The following is a 17333-nucleotide window of genomic DNA, read 5'->3' as shown; positions in this document are numbered from 1 at the left end:
AGGAGAAGAATTACAAGTGAGCCTGTTACAAAAGCAAACGTTACATTACATGAGGCAATAGTGATAATTGTGCAAGTATCAAAAAATACACGAGGTAGCAAACGATACGTTACGAAAGGAAAAAGTGACGTGTGCAGGTTACAAGAGCAAATAAAGTACGAGTAGAGGAAAAAAAAAAAGTGGTAGACACTCAAAACACTAAAACAATAGTTACGTTACATGCGGCAGTGGTGGCCGTTGTGCATGTATCAAAAGCAAACAAGATATAAGAGGTAGCCGTTGTGCATGTATCAAAAGCAAACAAGATATAAGAGGTAGCAAATGATACGTTGTAAAAGGAAAGGTGCCGTGTGCATGATACAAAAGAGTACAAAATACAGGTAGAGGTATAATACTGCACTAAATGGCAGACACTCAAAACACAAAAACACCCTGGGAAGGCACTTCTATAGGCATGGAGAACAGAATTTCCTATAATGGAAGGACTTCCTTCAGAAAACAGAGGGCTTGAGTTAAATTTGGAAGTGTCTTTGAAGGAGGAGAGCTTTGAGGTCAGTTTTGAAGGCCTGGGAAGAGGTGGTGGTCCGAAGCTGAGGCGGAAGTGAGTTCCAGATTCTCACCGCGTTGCCTGAAAAGGATTGGGCCATCGATCTTTCCTTCTTGAAAATGGGGGGTTCAAGCAATAATATTACGTGATGGTCTGGAGCCCCCAGAGAGTTTCAGTTTATTCACCAGGTAGCGAGGGGAGGAGGAGTGCAAGGCTTTGTGGGTGATACAAGCAGTTTTGTAGATAGATCTTGCCTCTATGGGAAGCCAACGGAGGGTGGATAAAATGGGTGTAATGTGGTCGCTTCTTTTGGCCCTATATATGAAACGAGCTGCTGAATGGAGAATAGACTTCAGGGGGGAAAGGTGGGATTTGGGAAGGCCAGTAAGAAGAGAGTTGCAGTAGTCCAATCTGGAGAGAACCAGCGATTGGACCAGGGTTTTAAGGTCGTGCTCCGGGAAGAAGCGACAAATCCCCCAAAGAAGGCGCAGTTGGTGTCGAACAGACTTTGCAATGGAGTCGATGTGGGAGAGTAGATTGAGTTTTTTGTCGAGTATGACACCAAGGGATTTTGCGCTCTCGACAATGATGGGCTTATTGTTCATTAGATTGATCTGATCCATCCATGATTGCACTGGGGGATGAGAAAGTGAGGAGGAGAGGAGGAGGAATTCTGTTTTGGAGGGATTCAGGATCAGTTGATGAGTTAACATCCAGTTTTGAATGGAGTCGAGAGTAGAGCTAAGGAAGGAGAGATCGTGATTGGAGGCCACCTTAAGGTAAATCTGAGTGTCATCCGCATATAGATGATAGTGGATCACGGATTTACTCAGGAGATTTCCCAACGGTTCTAAATAGAGATTTTAGAATAACCATGTCAACATTATTGTTCTTAGTATAGAGAAATACATATCTGCTCTCGGCATTAGTTTTTCAGCTTTTACAGTTTTATACTTCAGTGCTGAAAATAAGGTTGATCTGTTTTGCAATATAGTAATGCTGCCTTTCCCAGAACAGAAGTAGCAGGACGAATGTCTTGGGGAATGAACTGAGCTCACGAGCCCCTTTTCCATAGCAGCCGGTGACACTTGTTATGTATGGCAACAGTAACAGGATTTGTTGGTAAGTGGATTACTAACCAGGGTAGGTTCACCCCTGGCCTACGTCTCTTTCTGGCCCCCTTGCCCGTCAGCACTTCAATACTGCTCTCTCCACGTTCCCGCTCTCTGCTGAGTCAAAGCTGTCTCTTTTCTTGCCTCAGTCGCTTTCTCCTTCCTATGTTTGCTAAATTTGCTATTTTTGCCTCTTGCCTTCACCATCTTGGCCAGCTTCCCATGCAAAACAGGTATATTTTAAAAACACACCGATGTTATATTGGAATGCATGTATAAGGAACATGCACAGAAAATAAACATTTTCATAAAACAATAAAATGTTCGTTCCATGTTGTTCGACGAGGGCAATTTTATTTTTTAATTAGGGAAAGGCTGAGGTCATTTAGGTTTGTGTACAAGTGGTGACTCTGGGTATGAGACTGTTTGAATGTGCTTCAGTTATGTGACTCCATGGCTGTGAGTGCCTATTTGATTGCTGAGGGTATGTGCATCCTTGCTCCAAGAACATATTGTAACACATCAAAAATATCAAATAAACATAAGAACAATCAAATCAACTCAAAACGTGTTATCAACATGTTATCCTATATGGCCTCAAGCATAACCGAAGTTACCATAATAACCTGGGTTTGAAATTACCAGTCCTATGAAGGGAATCCCTTAATGAGGCCCATTGAGGGGAAAAATGCGGAGTGGCCAATTAAAACTATTGGGAAAACGAATCATGAATTTAACATATCTTCCTGAGATCTGCGCAGTGCAGAGGCTCAGTTGATGCATTTGAGAGAGCATAGCTTGGCTGTGCCATTGTGGGGTATATTTACAAGAAACTGGTACATCGGCTCCTATGCGCCTGTTTCCATGTGTTGCCCTGTGCCCCCTAATGACACCATGGTAGCCCTGTTTTTACAATACAGTGCACCATGGCGTTTGTTAGCACAACTGTGCCACTTTGTAAATGTGGCTCAGGGTGAAAGCCTGTTTAGTGCTGCCGTAGCGTAAAAACAAGTTATGCTACAGCGGCGCTAAAGGGTGCAGGGGGGTGGTAAATATGCCCCTATGTCTCTTAAAAACATGAAATGAAGGGATGATTATTTTTCTGTGTAACATGAGAAATGTTTTCCATTTAAAAGTGGTGCCCTGATTGGCATACAAGTGAAGTCCACAGATGAATATAATGTTTTTTGTGTGCCACATTTAATCATCTTTTTGAAAGGTTGCTTATGTCATAGTATTTTTGAAATATTTTGCTTAATAATCCTTTTGCATTTGACATTGGAGACATATAGATATAATGTAAACTGAAAGAGTATTTCTGTTCATTTAGCTTTGCCTGAGGGTAGGCTTGTGTTTTTTCCTGTGCTCTAATCCTCAATGTGAAATTGGCTTTTTCATGTTTTTCTAAATCTGCAGAAGTTAATAAAGAGTCTATTGTGCGTAAGAGATAAGAGAGTCTTGGAGAAGTTCTACAAGACTGGAAGAAGTGTCCTGAATTAACAGTTATCACATTGAAATCCCATAGCGCGAGGGAGCACCCAGGCCACATAGAACAAACTTAAAGGAGATACTATTGTCAATTAAATGTTTGGTTTATGATTTTGTTTTTCAGTGGAAGAGTTTGACAATGATGTCATTTTTGGAAGTATTGAGATTTGAGTGTGGTCTAGTTAGAGAAAGTCTCAGACCCTCTTTGCAGCGCAGACCTCTCTTAGGTGCAGGCCTCTAATTCTTAAAGATTTAGAGGTTGTACTCTCTTGGTGGAATCTTCTACAGAAGTTCTATTATGCTGATCCTTTCTCTGAAACCCCTCTAATATTAGAATAGTTAGGAATCTAGATCCATGGGTTAAGCAGGAGATTGATTTTGGATTTTAAACATCAAACACTTCTCTTGAGTTTCAGCATTGTCCCTCTTGAAATATTGGTATTGCAGATGTTAACCAGGTTCAATATTGTGCAAAGTCTAAACTGGCCTCTAGTGATTCTGTGTGTCTATACTGTGGTTTTGAGACTCATTTATGTAATTTTGACTTTGAGTCTGTGATAAAGTCCTTTGAAACTTTAATGTGGTCTTCTAAATTGAATGTGTGCCCATTTGGTTGCACTGTAATTAATTTAAATAATTTGATGTGAGTCTCCTCACCTCTCAGAACAAAGAAAGAAAAGATTCATCTGAGTCAAGAATTGAAGATAGGGTTTAGGATGGATCATTCTTAAACCACATGTTGTCATTGTATGTGTATATGTCTGTTATTTATTTGAATCAGAGGGGCAACCTCACCATTTCAGCCTTCTCAGAATCATAATATGAGTAGCACTCTATTGGGTGGTAGCATCTGGTGTTATAGAGCCATAACAATTTAGTTAGTTTTGAGAACTGTGTGCATTGTTATGATGGATGAAGTGGAGGTGAAGACAAATCAGCATGATTCACACTCTCTTGTGGGGAGCCATTACTAGAGGGTAACCAAAAAAACTACATTTAAAGTGCATGCCACTGGAACAAAGCAATCAGAGTGAAAGTCGAACACTGGAACAGGCTCTGCCTCCGCCCACCCTGTTGTTGTGTTGTCCGATATATGTTATCTCCAGACCTGGATCCCATTTGTTCCCTTTCAGAGTCCCTTGAGTTTGAAATCTTTCAATATCTTTCCACCCTCCTTTGCTTTATTTAAATTCTATATATTAGTTGCTAATGCAGTTATGTTTTCTTGCTGTAAATGATTCTCTTTTACCCAAATTAATGGTACTCATCATGTTAACATATGAAGGATGAACACCTAGATTACCCTGCTTGTCTTCATTGTACATCCATATATTTATGCTTCAAAATAATGAGTGTTATTGATGACTATACTAGTTGAAGATTAAGGGTCTGCTTTAGCAAAGATAGTGGTCATGAAGGATATCTAGCTACTTTAGGAGCCCTTCCTGTCGATTTTCAAGGAATGTGGACCCAGAACCACAGAAACCTGCAATGCCCATGAAAACCTCAATATTATGTCATATTATGTGGACACTACCACTTTTTAACAGAATTGGTGTCAACTGGAAGCAGTTTTTAAAACGTTGTGTATCAATCACAGTCATTGCTTGCCCTACTAGATGTTCTCCAGCATAATTAGTTGTCATGATTTAATGGTAATGAATCTCTAGTGGAGGCACACACTAAGCAATGTCAGTGAGGGGGTAAAAAAACAATATGTAAAACTAAAGTGCCATATGCCGTAGAAGAATTCCCACTCATTTTCTCATTCTAGACACAAGGAACTGCCGGGTGTGGAAAGCATTTCTTTGGAGTACGTTTTAGCTTTGAGGTTCATACCTTGAGTGCCCATTCTTAAAAGTATGGCAGTGTCAACAACATCACATCGGTGAACCTCAAAAACTCAAATTGCTCTGTTATTGTTGACCATTTATGACAGATGTCTTCTCTTGGCTGGCAGAATCCCGCACAGAAATTCATACTCTTCAAATGTGTCAGCTCCAAAGTCTGCTCCTTTGATCTCAGGATTGGTTTGGTGCTTGAAATGTCCCGCCATCAGGTCTCACAGATTATGGAAATTTGCTTTAACAGAGTATCAGAGTTGCTGAGGAGATGAAGGTTTTCGCACATGGGGACTGGGTGGAATAATACCTGTACAATTAAACAGATCACAGTAACAAATACCAATTCCCTATCTACAGTATTAGAACATTCGAACGTTGGCAGCTCCATTGAAAACAATGGAGTGCTGGGGGCTTTTACTGGCCGGTAAAAGCCCACAGCGCCAACATTCCAATGTTCGCTTTGTTCACAGCAACAGCTGTGAACAAAGCCTCAAGGAGCCCGAGGGGATTTTAATCCCCTCGGGCTAAACAAGCAAATTTGTTTTTTTTAATAGAACATTCTGCCCTGAGTGGAAGAATGTTCTAATAGCCTTAGAACCCGCCGTAGCAGGCTCTACCGGCTATTAAAGGCCCTTTCCCTTGTTAAATGCCCTAGCCTTCGGCTCAGGCATTTAACGCGGGAGCGGGCCTTTAATAGCCGGTAGAGCCCGCTACGGCGGGTTCTAAGGCTATATTAGAACATTGGAATGTTGAGAGTTCAGTGAAGACAATGAAGCAGCAGTGTCCTATGTAAACTGGTACAGGCCTGCTGCTCTCAACATTACAATAACCTAAAGCACAGCCTTTATATAGCCTTGGTACAGGAAGGCTAGTATTCATGCAGTGAATGGGGTTTCAACACGATTCATTTTAAAAAGAATTTTGCCTTCTCACAAAAATTGCTTGTATGACGGAGATGGTATGAAAGACTGTGAAAACACTAAGTAAAATTGGTGATATCCGAAAAGTCAGCTTGCAGTAATAATAAATGCACAGTATATTTTTGAAGACACCATAGCTTAAAAAAGGTAGCTCGTGTTAATGATTGCAGAGTTTTCATTATGAAATGTAACCCTGGCGGTTGATTTTGGTGGTTGTTGGCCCCTATGAGATATACAAGAAACACTGGATTCCCACCAAGGTAAATACTGTTCAAGATTCTGAGAGTCTGATTTATACAACACTCCTACTGTGTGCATTCGGGTAAAAAAAGCAAGCTTTTGCTGGAGAGTCTGTAATTGTTTGCAGATATTTTTATTCAGTGTGTTCCAGATTGAGATATGAAACTGTGAAAACACTAAGTAAAATTGGTGATATCCGAAAAGTCAGCTTGGAGTAATAATAAATGCACAGTATATTTTTGAAGACACCATAGCTTAAAAAAGGTAGTTCGTGTTAATGATTGCAGAGTTTTCATTATGAAATGTAACCCTGGCGGTTGATTTTGGTGGTTGTTGGCCCCTATGAGATATACAAGAAACACTGGATTCCCACCAAGGTAAATACTGTTCAAGATTCTGAGAGTCTGATTTATACAACACTCCTACTGTGTGCATTCGGGTAAAAAAAGCAAGCTTTTGCTGGAGAGTCTGTAATTGTTTGCAGATATTTTTATTCAGTGTGTTCCAGATTGAGATATGAAACTTATAAGCACAGCTCTGTCATTTTGGAAATAAAAGTTAAGCAAAACCACTTTTCAAGCTGGCCCAATTGCTTTTTGATCCTAAGTGTCAAATTACACAATTATTGAACATAGTTGATTTTAAAGTTACACTGGAGCTCTGACAGTATATTATTGTTCATCACAATGTTAATATTACAGTAAAGCATTTAGCGATGGACAGTAAGCCTGCTGAGTTTTTTTCTAATGATAATTGGTTGCTCATCTTTTCTTAGAAAGCCTGTTACGCCATGGCCAATCATGGTGCTTAGGTAAGATGTCACAAACTGCACTGGAAACATAGGATTGCTACTTGACAACAAACCATAAATCAGTGAAATCTCCTAAATAAGTTAATTGCCACCTGATTATTGCAAGACATGAGTCTTGGTTACTTCAGCTGTGGAATTGGGGATCATTTCTGGAATTATTTTTTAATCTTTATTCTTATGTATGTGTATAAATACATATTTGTATGTATATATATATACATATATATATATGTAGGTATATATTAATGTATGTGTATATTATTCTACACTTTACATGTTCAGAGTTCTTTGCATAGTTTCTATATAAATTGTTTGATTAGATGCTTATGAGTCTCTGTTTTCATTTTATCTATCACAATAGGTAAATATTATCTAAACTATTTATCAACAAGCATTTTTCACTATTGAAATATTGAGGAAAGATAAAATAATGTTATAAAAGTACACGAATAAATTAACATCAAATACTGCAACACTTGAAAGTCTGTGTTTATACGATACAACTTTAAATCTCAATATATTATATTCCTTACACATATATACCCTTACTATGTAATCATCTATCTATATGTTTATTACTTTAGTCCTACAGTACAAAAGATAAAAAAGGAAAAAAAATACTCTCTCAAATGCTTTACTCTGTCTCACTATAAAGTCATTCTATGGACCACCTGAGGTTCCACTTTTGGAATATGGCTGGGTTGGAGGTAATGATCAGGGACTCCAACTGGTTGGATATGACTAACTCTTTCCTTGTGTTGGCCCTTCAGGAAACCTGGGCCCTTACAGCCACCCCTTTTTAGCTAATTTTGTTCATTTCATCGGGGCTGCGTTACCCTCTTCATCTGGGCGTGCTAAGGCAGGGCTGTGTACCCTGGATTCCCTGGCACTTAATTTTGTAGTGACAGAAATGGAGACTCACTGCTCTTATGTAGGGGTAGTTTCCCTTATCATTCCCAATAACTTCCTGATGTTAATTGTGAATGCTTACAACCCTTTTGGTAACCTTTCTCATTCAGATCTTATTGCTAAGATAGATGTCGTTATAGAGAAATTTAAGGAAGAACCCCCCTTCCAATTTGTTGGTGTAGAAGACTGGCTCTCTATATAGTGTATACAAATTAAGTGCACTGTACAGAGAGTCCAAGGAACCCCACCATTGTTTATGGAGGTAAAAACTAGACCACCTAATGCTCTAATTTTGGTGTCAATTAGCTCAAGCAGTTAGGCCAATCTTGTAGAAGTGCTAAGCATCAATAAAAGTTGAGACATACTCAAAAGAATAACTGAATACCAATTTACAAAAATACTTCACATTTTTATAAAACATTTTAAAACTAAGATAAACACAATTGGAAAAGTACTTTTTAAGTTACGATTTTTCAAAAATGAGCAAAAATAGTCCTTTTGTTTGTAAATACACACCATCGAAATCAATAGGAGGAAACTTTAAAAATGCATATACAATCAGGCAGTGTGTTTACCATTGTCTCCTTTAGTTCATAGGTTGAGGTTGTCGAGATGTTCTGTGGACCAGCAGGGGAAGATTGAGTGGCTCCTGGGGTCAGTGGGAGCAGCTGCTGAAAAGTCCTTAGAGCTGGTGCAGGTCCACTTGGAAAAGCAATGCACAGGCGGACTTCAAGGTGAGCCGGGTGGGACCCCTTGGAGTGTAGAGGTTGCAAGGGCCCTCAGAGCACAGCTGGTTATCAAATGCAAGGCCCAGGTAGGCCAGGAGCAGAGCAAATACGTGAGCCAGGAACTGTGCATAAAGGTGCCCTTGGAAGCGGGAAGCAGGTCACTTTGAGGGTGAATTACAGATCAGCAGAGCCGCTCTAGTGGGTGGTTCTTATGTGTCTTGAAGTCCCTTGACTGGAGGTTGCTCCTGGTCCATTGAGAGTTCGGAATGGACTTTTCTTCTTAGTGTCCGATGTTGGGTGTCCAGTATCCACGGCTATTGCACAGTGCAGCCACCAGAGGTCGCAGTGCCACCAAAGTTTACACACTTGCAGGACTTGTCTCCTGGTCTGTCAGGTGGAATTTGGTCTGGTTGCTGTGTCCGGTTCCTTGGTCAGCGGCCAGTCACTGAACTGGACTTCACTGGTCTTTTGCCTCTTTGTTGTAGGGAGGGATGCCTTTACTATGGAGGGAGGTCTTTGGTGATTTTCAGAAGGGGGGAGGTACTCTGGGGTTTTTGTAGAGTCCATACGATGTCCAGGCAAACCCTCAGCAGCGATTGTCGAGTCCTGGGTGCATCAGACACGGTTTGGCGCCTTTCCCTTTGTGCAGCAGGAATGCAATTCCCAAGCCTTAAGTCTTATTTGTTACAGGCCTTCTTGTGTCCTTGGAATCTGATCTGCAGGTTTAGGGGGCCCACTAAATGCTGCATTTAGTGGGCGTTTAGGCGAGTCACTAGTAGTGACCAATGGGTCATCTACCTTCGGGTTGCTACACCAACTATGTGACCACTTCCTGTGGGCAGAGGTCACATCCCTATCCCTTTCCCTACCATGTAAGATAGAGGAAAATAAAATGGAGAGGTCAGCTTCTGTGCAGCACCTTACGGGTAGTGAAAGCTGGGGGTGGCCACTCCTCCTGTCGGTTGTGCATTTTCCCACCATTGCTCCCACCAAAAAGTGGGGGTTTGCAATGGGGGCAGCCATCTACTGCTAGCAGCAGGTTTGGGGGTTGAGTTTCAAAGGTGGTAAGCCCTTTGAAGCTTCCTGGCAGGGCAGTGCACATTCCTGGGGTGGTAGGTGCAACACCTCTACCCAGGAAGGGCTTTGTTTATTGAACACAGAGAGCAAGGTTCTCACCCCAGGGTTCTAGAATTGTGTCTGATGGAGGCAGGCTGGTTGTGACTGGCCAGCAACCATGCCAGTGTTAGTTAACTTTTGTGGGGGCACCTCTAAGGTGGCTCCTGGGTAGATTTTGCAATAAATCCAATACTGGTACCATTTCAGGTTTAATGTTCTGAGTTTTTTATACCAATCAAGCCAGATTTCAGAGCAGCCATCACGTAGCTGTGAAACACATACTAACCAGTGTCCAGCTCATGCATTTAAAATAGCTGCCCGGTTCACTTACTATGTCCAGGTTTGGTAAGGACACAGTGGGGGCATTTTGCTCATGCATCTATCCCCACACATGCTTTATAGTGTACCCTGACTTAGGGCTGGAAGGCCTGCCAGAGGGGTGCCCCACTGTACTGCATGAGGTGGGTATTGGAGAGGTCAGACACGCTGTGTGCCATGTCGGTTTTCCATTTTAGGATTGCACCAGGACACCCAGACTGCAATGGCAGTGCTGGATGCACTTGGATGCATGGTCCCTGAAAGTGGCACAATCTGTGCTGCTGCCCTCAGGGGATTACCCTTAGTACCCCATGCCCTGGGTACCTAAGTACCACTTACTGGGGAATTATAGTGGCAGCTAAAGGTGTTGCCAATTGTGCCAATGCATCACAACAGCTTGGGGAAAAAGATCTGGCCCAGGGAACATGATTAGCAGGAGCCATGGACACTAACAACTTCAAAACCACATCAAATACCAGGCAAAAAGTGGATGGGCTAACCATGTCAAAAGAGGCACTTTCTCACACTTGGGAAATAAATTTAGGTACAAAAGCCTCAATAGTAGTCTTGGGCGATTTCAACATCTACCCTTGCTCTAGACCCTGGTTTGTACTTCAGGACTTGTTGTTTGATGCTTCTTCTGTTATCTATTCTGATCTCTCCCCTCAAGGACAGCAGTTAAATAGTTTAATTCATTCACAGAATTTGGTTACCTCTAGTACCCGGGTTGTTCCCACATAAGTGGGGAGAGGGGCTGAATCCATTGTGGATCATATTTTTATCTGTATGCCTCTTCTCTCTGCTTTGGTGGATTATTGTGTCAAATGGGTTCGTTGGAGTGACCATAATGAGCTTCTGTTAGTCTTATCACACCAGAGTCTGTACACCTTCTCTTCAACCCTTGTCACTGACCCTTTGACCATTTTGGTTCAGAGAAAGTGTATTTGGTGGGCCAAAATCATCTCTGATGCTTTTGTGGGTCCGTTTTTGATCAATTTCATAGTGAGGATAGAGTGCTCTCTCAACCCTAATCTTTGCCTTTAAAACATCCCTCAGCTTTTGCGGCTCTTTGTGCTGGGGTTCGGACTACCCTTACTGTGCCAGGCATAGCCGTTCCTACCACCAAAATCCTCGATGGTTTAATCAGGAATGCTCTAAAGACTTATGTGCTCTAAGGTCAAGTCTTAAATCTCACCTGAGGAAAGGGGAGGTAATAGGGAGTTTGAGATTTCAATACAAAAGGGTGCTGAAGGAGTGCAAGGTGTCCCTTAAGGATGATATCTGGTATAAGTTAGTTCATGCCAGTGAAAATAATGACTGTGCAACATTCTGGAGAGTCTTCAACCACCCTTTCCTGGTAAACGAGCCCATGTCAAGCTTGACTGCGGTCATACCAGAAGCCCAATGGCTTGATGACTTTTCTCTAATCTATTCTTTAGGTGATAGTAAGGGTTCATCCACCATCAATACTAGCCCTCAAGTGCTAAACCTCCCAGTCTTTTCTTTATCATCCCATAAGTCAGTGGTGCCATTAGATGCCTGTGTCACAAGGCCCCTGGCCCTGATGGCATGCCAGCTTAAGGGTGACATAGCCATTTGGGCTCCCTTGTTGAGCAACATCTTAAACACTGCTGCCTCTTTTGCCCCCTTATACTCTTGGTCACAATCTATTACAGTTCCAATTTTTAAGAAAGGTGATTGGGGGGACCCAAAATGTTATAGTCCTATTTCGCTTATTGGCACCACTGTCAAGGTTCTGGGTCAGGTTGTCTTGAAAAGGATGACAAATTGGGCCGATAAGAAGGGCATCATTACAAATCCCCAATACTGTTTAGGCACCTGTCTGGGCACTATTGATCAATGCCTGAACTTGCATCTCCTGATTCAAAAGTACACGGTGGCCAAAAATGAGGCCCTTTTTCTAGGTTTCATGGAAGTCTCATCAGCTTTTGATCAGGTGAAAAGATCAAAGCTGTGGGCTTTGTTATTGTCATTGGGGGTGTAGCAAGCTTTAGTTTTCTTCTTGGCATACCTTCACATGGATATGGCTGCTTCTGTTAGAAACAGAAATGATGGTACTTGCACAAAGAGTTTTCCTAGGCAATGGTGCATCTTGGCTTCTTTTTTATTCGCCTTCTACATCAGTGTGTTGGCGGCTGCTCTGGGGACAGCACAAGGTGATCCCCCTGGATGGATTCTCGAGCCTTGCCAGTTCTCCTCTATGCGGACGATGCTGTTCTAATGTCAAGGACAGCACTAGGCCTTCAACGGCTTTTAGATTCCTATGTTAATTTTATGGAGGGTTTAAACCTGTCTGTGAATACCTTGACATCCTTTACAATGGTGAAGGGGGTTAATCCTTCTAAATTAAAGAGCCATCATTGTCTTAAAGTCAGGATTATCCAGGTTTATTATTTTAACTACCTGGGTATCCTGTTTGATGACAGATCCTCCTGGGGTCCCTACCTGCAATCAAAGACGTTTGCCCTTGTGAGGCTGTGTAGGGGTTTTGGATTTTAACTCAAGGGTGGAGAGGAAACTGGTCAAAGCACTGTCCCATGCTGGAGGCAGTGTGCTCCCAACTGTTTCCTGTTTGCAAATGCTCCCTTGAGTCAGTACGCTGATGAGCTTTGGTTGATGAATCTGTGTGCCAGTGAGTGGTACTGAGACCTGAGGGGAATTTGGCAGCATTTCCAGCAACCCCAGAAAAAAGCTGCTCTCTACTGATGAAAGGCTTAATCCAGAAACACATGTCTAGAGATATACAGAACTATCTGCACCCACTAAGGTGAAAAACTACAGACTACAGATGAAGTAAGCACAAATTTGTACTGCATATACCATAATGCAATGGGGCCAGTTGCATGCTGGGTTTTGAGTCAGTGTGCTCCCAAATGTTCACATTAGAGGGGTATTTGGATGATACTGTAGCCTTTCTGTGTGGGGTATGTGTGCTAAAGATAAGCGTACACTGGGGTTGCCTGTGCTGTATCTGTGGTGTAAGGAATGCTTGTGTTTGTGCTGCAGTAATTGCTCTATGCATATGAGAGAAGTCTGCATTTCTACTTTGGCCTGTGTAGTATCTGTTAACTATGTTAGGAAAATGAGGATATCAGTTAACAACAGGACCATCTCTAACACCAACATGAGTTGCAATTAATTTGAGCCAGTAGTTGCAGGGTATAGGCATGCCCACTAATTTTTGAGGACCAGGAATTATTTTTAGGTGTTGGCTCTCTGTTAAGTAAATCAAAATTATGAGCTACTATGAATGCAACTGGATAGATATTCCTCAAAAACACCATTACAATTTGTGTTGATAATAAATAATTATGTATGTCTTCACCAACATATGTATATTAAATCATAAATATGGATCACCTCGGTGTTAGGTCTTGGACTAGATTGATATCTTAATGTAAATCTCATAAATATATAACATCTCAAGTTTTGAATTATATCAACAATACAATATTTAATTTAATTTATTTACAACATACACAATGTATAAAACCTACTACAAAAATATGCTACGAGACAAATGAAATCACCCCACAATAACGTCAAGCTAAGACATCCTTAACCCCTTCACTGCCAGGCCTTTTCCCCCTCCTGTGCCAGGCCTTTTTTTGCCTATTTGGGGCAGTTCGCGCTTCGGCCCTCATAACATTTTGTCCACATAAGCTAACCAAGCCAAATTTGCGTCCTTTTTTTCCAACATCCTAGGGATTCTAGAGGTACCCAGACTTTGTGGGTTCCCCTGAAGGAGGCCAAGAAATTGGCCAAAATACAGGGAACATTTCGTTTTTTTCAAAAAAATTGGAAAAAGTGGCTGCAGAAGAAGGCTTGTGGTTTTTCCCCTGAAAATGGCATCAACAAAGGGTTTGCAGTGCTAAACTCAGCAGCTTCCCAGCTTTCAGGAACAGGCAGACGTGAATCAGAAAACCCAATTTTTCAACACTATTTTGGCATTTTACTGGGGCATACCCCATTTTTGCAATTTTTTGTGCTTTCAGCCTCCTTCCAGTCAGTGACAGAAATGGGCATGAAACCAATGCTGGATCCCAGAAACCTAAACATTTCTGAAAAAATTGGACAAAATTCTGAATTCAGCAAGGGGTCATTTGTGTACATCCTACAAGCGTTTCCTACAGAAAATAACAGCTGAAAAAGAAAAATATTGAAATTGAGGTGAAAAAACCATCAATTTTTCTCTACGTTTTACTCTGTAACTTTTCCCTGCAATGTCAGATTATCGAAAGCAATATACCGTTATGTCTGCTGGACTCCTCTGGTTGCGGGGATATATAGGGCTTGTAGGTTCATCAAGAACCCGAGGAACCCACAGCTAATAAATGAGCTGCACCCTGCAGTGCGTTTTCATTCTATACCGGGTATACAGCAATTAATTTGCTGAAATATAAAGAGTAAAAAATTGCTATCAAGAAAACCTTTGTATTTCCAAAAAGGGCACAAGATAAGGTGTTGAGGAGTAGTGGTTATTTGCACATCTCTGAATCCCGGGGTGACCATACTAGCATGTGAATTACAGGGCATTTCTCAAATAGATGTCTTTTTTACACACTCTCCTATATTTGGAAGGAAAAAATGTAGAGAAAGACAAGGGGCAATAGCACTTGTTTTGCTAATCTATATTCCCCCAAGTCTACCAATAAAAATGATACCTCACTTGTGTGGGTAGGCCTAGCGCCCGCGACAGGAAACGCCCCAAAACGCAACGTGGACACATCCCATTTTTTTGAAAGAAAACAGAGGTGTTTTTTGCGAAGTGCCTACCTGTAGATTTTGGCCTCTAGCTCAGCCGGCACCTAGGGAAACCTACCAAACCTGTGCATTTCTGAAAACTAGAGACCTAGGGGAATCCAAGGAGGGGTGACTTGCGGGGCTCGGACCAGGTTCTGTTACCCAGAATCCTTTGCAAACCTCAAAATTTGGCTAAAAAAACACATGTTCCTCACATTTCTGTGGCAGAAAGTTTTAGAATCTGAGAGGAGCCACAAATTTCCTACCACCCAGCGTTCCCCCAAGTCTCCCGATAAAAATGATACCTCACTTGTGTGGGTAGGCCTAGCGCCCGCGACAGGAAACGCCCCAAAGCGCAACGTGGACACATCCAAATTTTTGGAAGAAAACAGAGGTGTTTTTTGCGAAGTGCCTACCTGTAGATTTTGGCCTCTAGCTCAGCCGGCACATAGGGAAACCTACCAAACCTGTGCATTTCTGAAAACTAGAGACCTAGGGGAATCCAAGGAGGGGTGACTTACGGGGCTCGGACCAGGTTGTGTTACCAAGAATCCTTTGCAAACCTCAAAATTTGGCTAAAAAAACACATGTTCCTCACATTTCTGTGGCAGAAAGTTCTAGAATCTGAGAGGAGCCACAAATTTTCCTTCCACCCAGCGTTCCCCCAAGTCTCCCGATAAAAATGATACCTCACTTGTGTGGGTAGGCCTAGCGCCCGCGTCAGGAAACGCCCCAAAGCGCAATGTGGACACATCCAAATTTTTGGAAGAAAACAAAGGTGTTTTTTGAGAAGTGCCTACCTGTAGATTTTGGCCTCTAGCTCAGCCGGCACCTAGGGAAACCTACCAAACCTGTGCAGTTCTGAAAACTAGAGACCTAGGGGAATCCAAGGAGGGGTGACTTGCGGGGCTCGGCCCAGGTTCTGTTACCCAGAATCCTTTGCAAACCTCAAAATTTGGCTAAAAAAACACATGTTCCTCACATTTCTGTGGCAGAAAGTTCTGGAATCTGAGAGGAGCCACAAATTTCCTTCCACCCAGCGTTCCCCCAAGTCTCCCGATAAAAATGATACCTCACTTGTGTGGGTAGGCCTAGCGCCCACGACAGGAAACGCCCCAAAGCGCAACGTGGACACATCCAAATTTTTGGAAGAAAACAGAGGTGTTTTTTGCGAAGTGCCTACCTGTAGATTTTGGCCTCTAGCTCAGCCGGCACCTAGGGAAACCTACCGGACCTGTGCATTTCTGAAAACTAGAGACCTAGGGGAATCCAAGGAGGGGTGACTTGCGGGGCTCGGACCAGGTTCTGTTACCCAGAATCCTTTGCAAACCTCAAAATTTGGCTAAAAAAACACATGTTCCTCACATTTCTGTGGCAGAAAGATCTGGAATCTGAGAGGAGCCACAAATTTCCTTCCACCCAGCGTTCCCCCAAGTCTCCCGATAAAAATGATACCTCACTTGTGTGGGTAGGCCTAGCGCCCGCGACAGGAAACGCCCCAAAGCGCAACGTGGACACATCCAAATTTTTGGAAGAAAACAGAGGTGTTTTTTGCGAAGTGCCTACCTGTAGATTTTGGCCTATAGCTCAGCCGGCACCTAGGGAAACCTACCAAACCTGTGCATTTCTGAAAACTAGAGACCTAGGGGAATCCAAGGAGGGGTGACTTGCGGGGCTCGGACCAGGTTCTGTTACCCAGAATCCTTTGCAAACCTCAAAATTTGGCTAAAAAAATACATGTTCCTCACATTTCTGTGGCAGAAGGTTCTGGAATCTGAGAGGAGCCACAAATTTCCTTCCACCCAGCGTTCCCCTAAGTCTCCCGATAAAAACAATACCTCACTTGTGTGGGTAGGCCTAGCGCCTGCGACAGGAAACGCCCCAAAGCCCAACATGGACACATCCAAATTTTTGGAAGAAAACAGAGGTGTTTTTTGCGAAGTGCCTACCTGTAGATTTTGGCCTCTAGCTCAGCCGGCTCCTAGGGAAACCTACCAAACCTGTGCAGTTCTGAAAACTAGAGACCTAGGGGAATCCAAGGAGGGGTGACTTTCGGGGCTCGGACCAGGTTCTGTTACCCAGAATCCTTTGCAAACCTCAAAATTTGGCTAAAAAACACATGTTCCTCACATTTCTGTGGCAGAAAGTTCTGGAATCTGAGAGGAGCCACAAATTTCCTTCCACCCAGCGTTCCCCCAAGTCTCCCTATAAAAATGATACCTCACTTGTGTGGGTAGGCCTAGCGCGCGCGACAGGAAACGCCCTAAAGCGCAACGTGGACACATCCAAATTTTTGGAAGAAAACAGAGGTGTTTTTTGCGAAGTGCTTACCTGTAGATTTTGGCCTCTAGCTCAGCCGGCACCTAGGGAAACCTACCAAACCTGTGCATTTCTGAAAACTAGAGACCTAGGGGAATCCAAGGAGGGGTGACTTGCGGGGCTCGGCCCAGGTTCTGTTACCCAGAATCCTTTGCAAACCTCAAAATTTGGCTAAAAAAACACATGTTCCTCAAATTTCTGTGGCAGAAAGTTCTGG

The sequence above is a fragment of the Pleurodeles waltl genome, chromosome 3_1 (genome assembly GCF_031143425.1).
Source record: "Pleurodeles waltl isolate 20211129_DDA chromosome 3_1, aPleWal1.hap1.20221129, whole genome shotgun sequence".
Classification (NCBI taxonomy): domain Eukaryota; kingdom Metazoa; phylum Chordata; class Amphibia; order Caudata; family Salamandridae; genus Pleurodeles; species Pleurodeles waltl.
The sequence above is the reverse complement of the archived record's forward strand: the minus strand, read 5'-3'. Positions refer to the sequence as shown.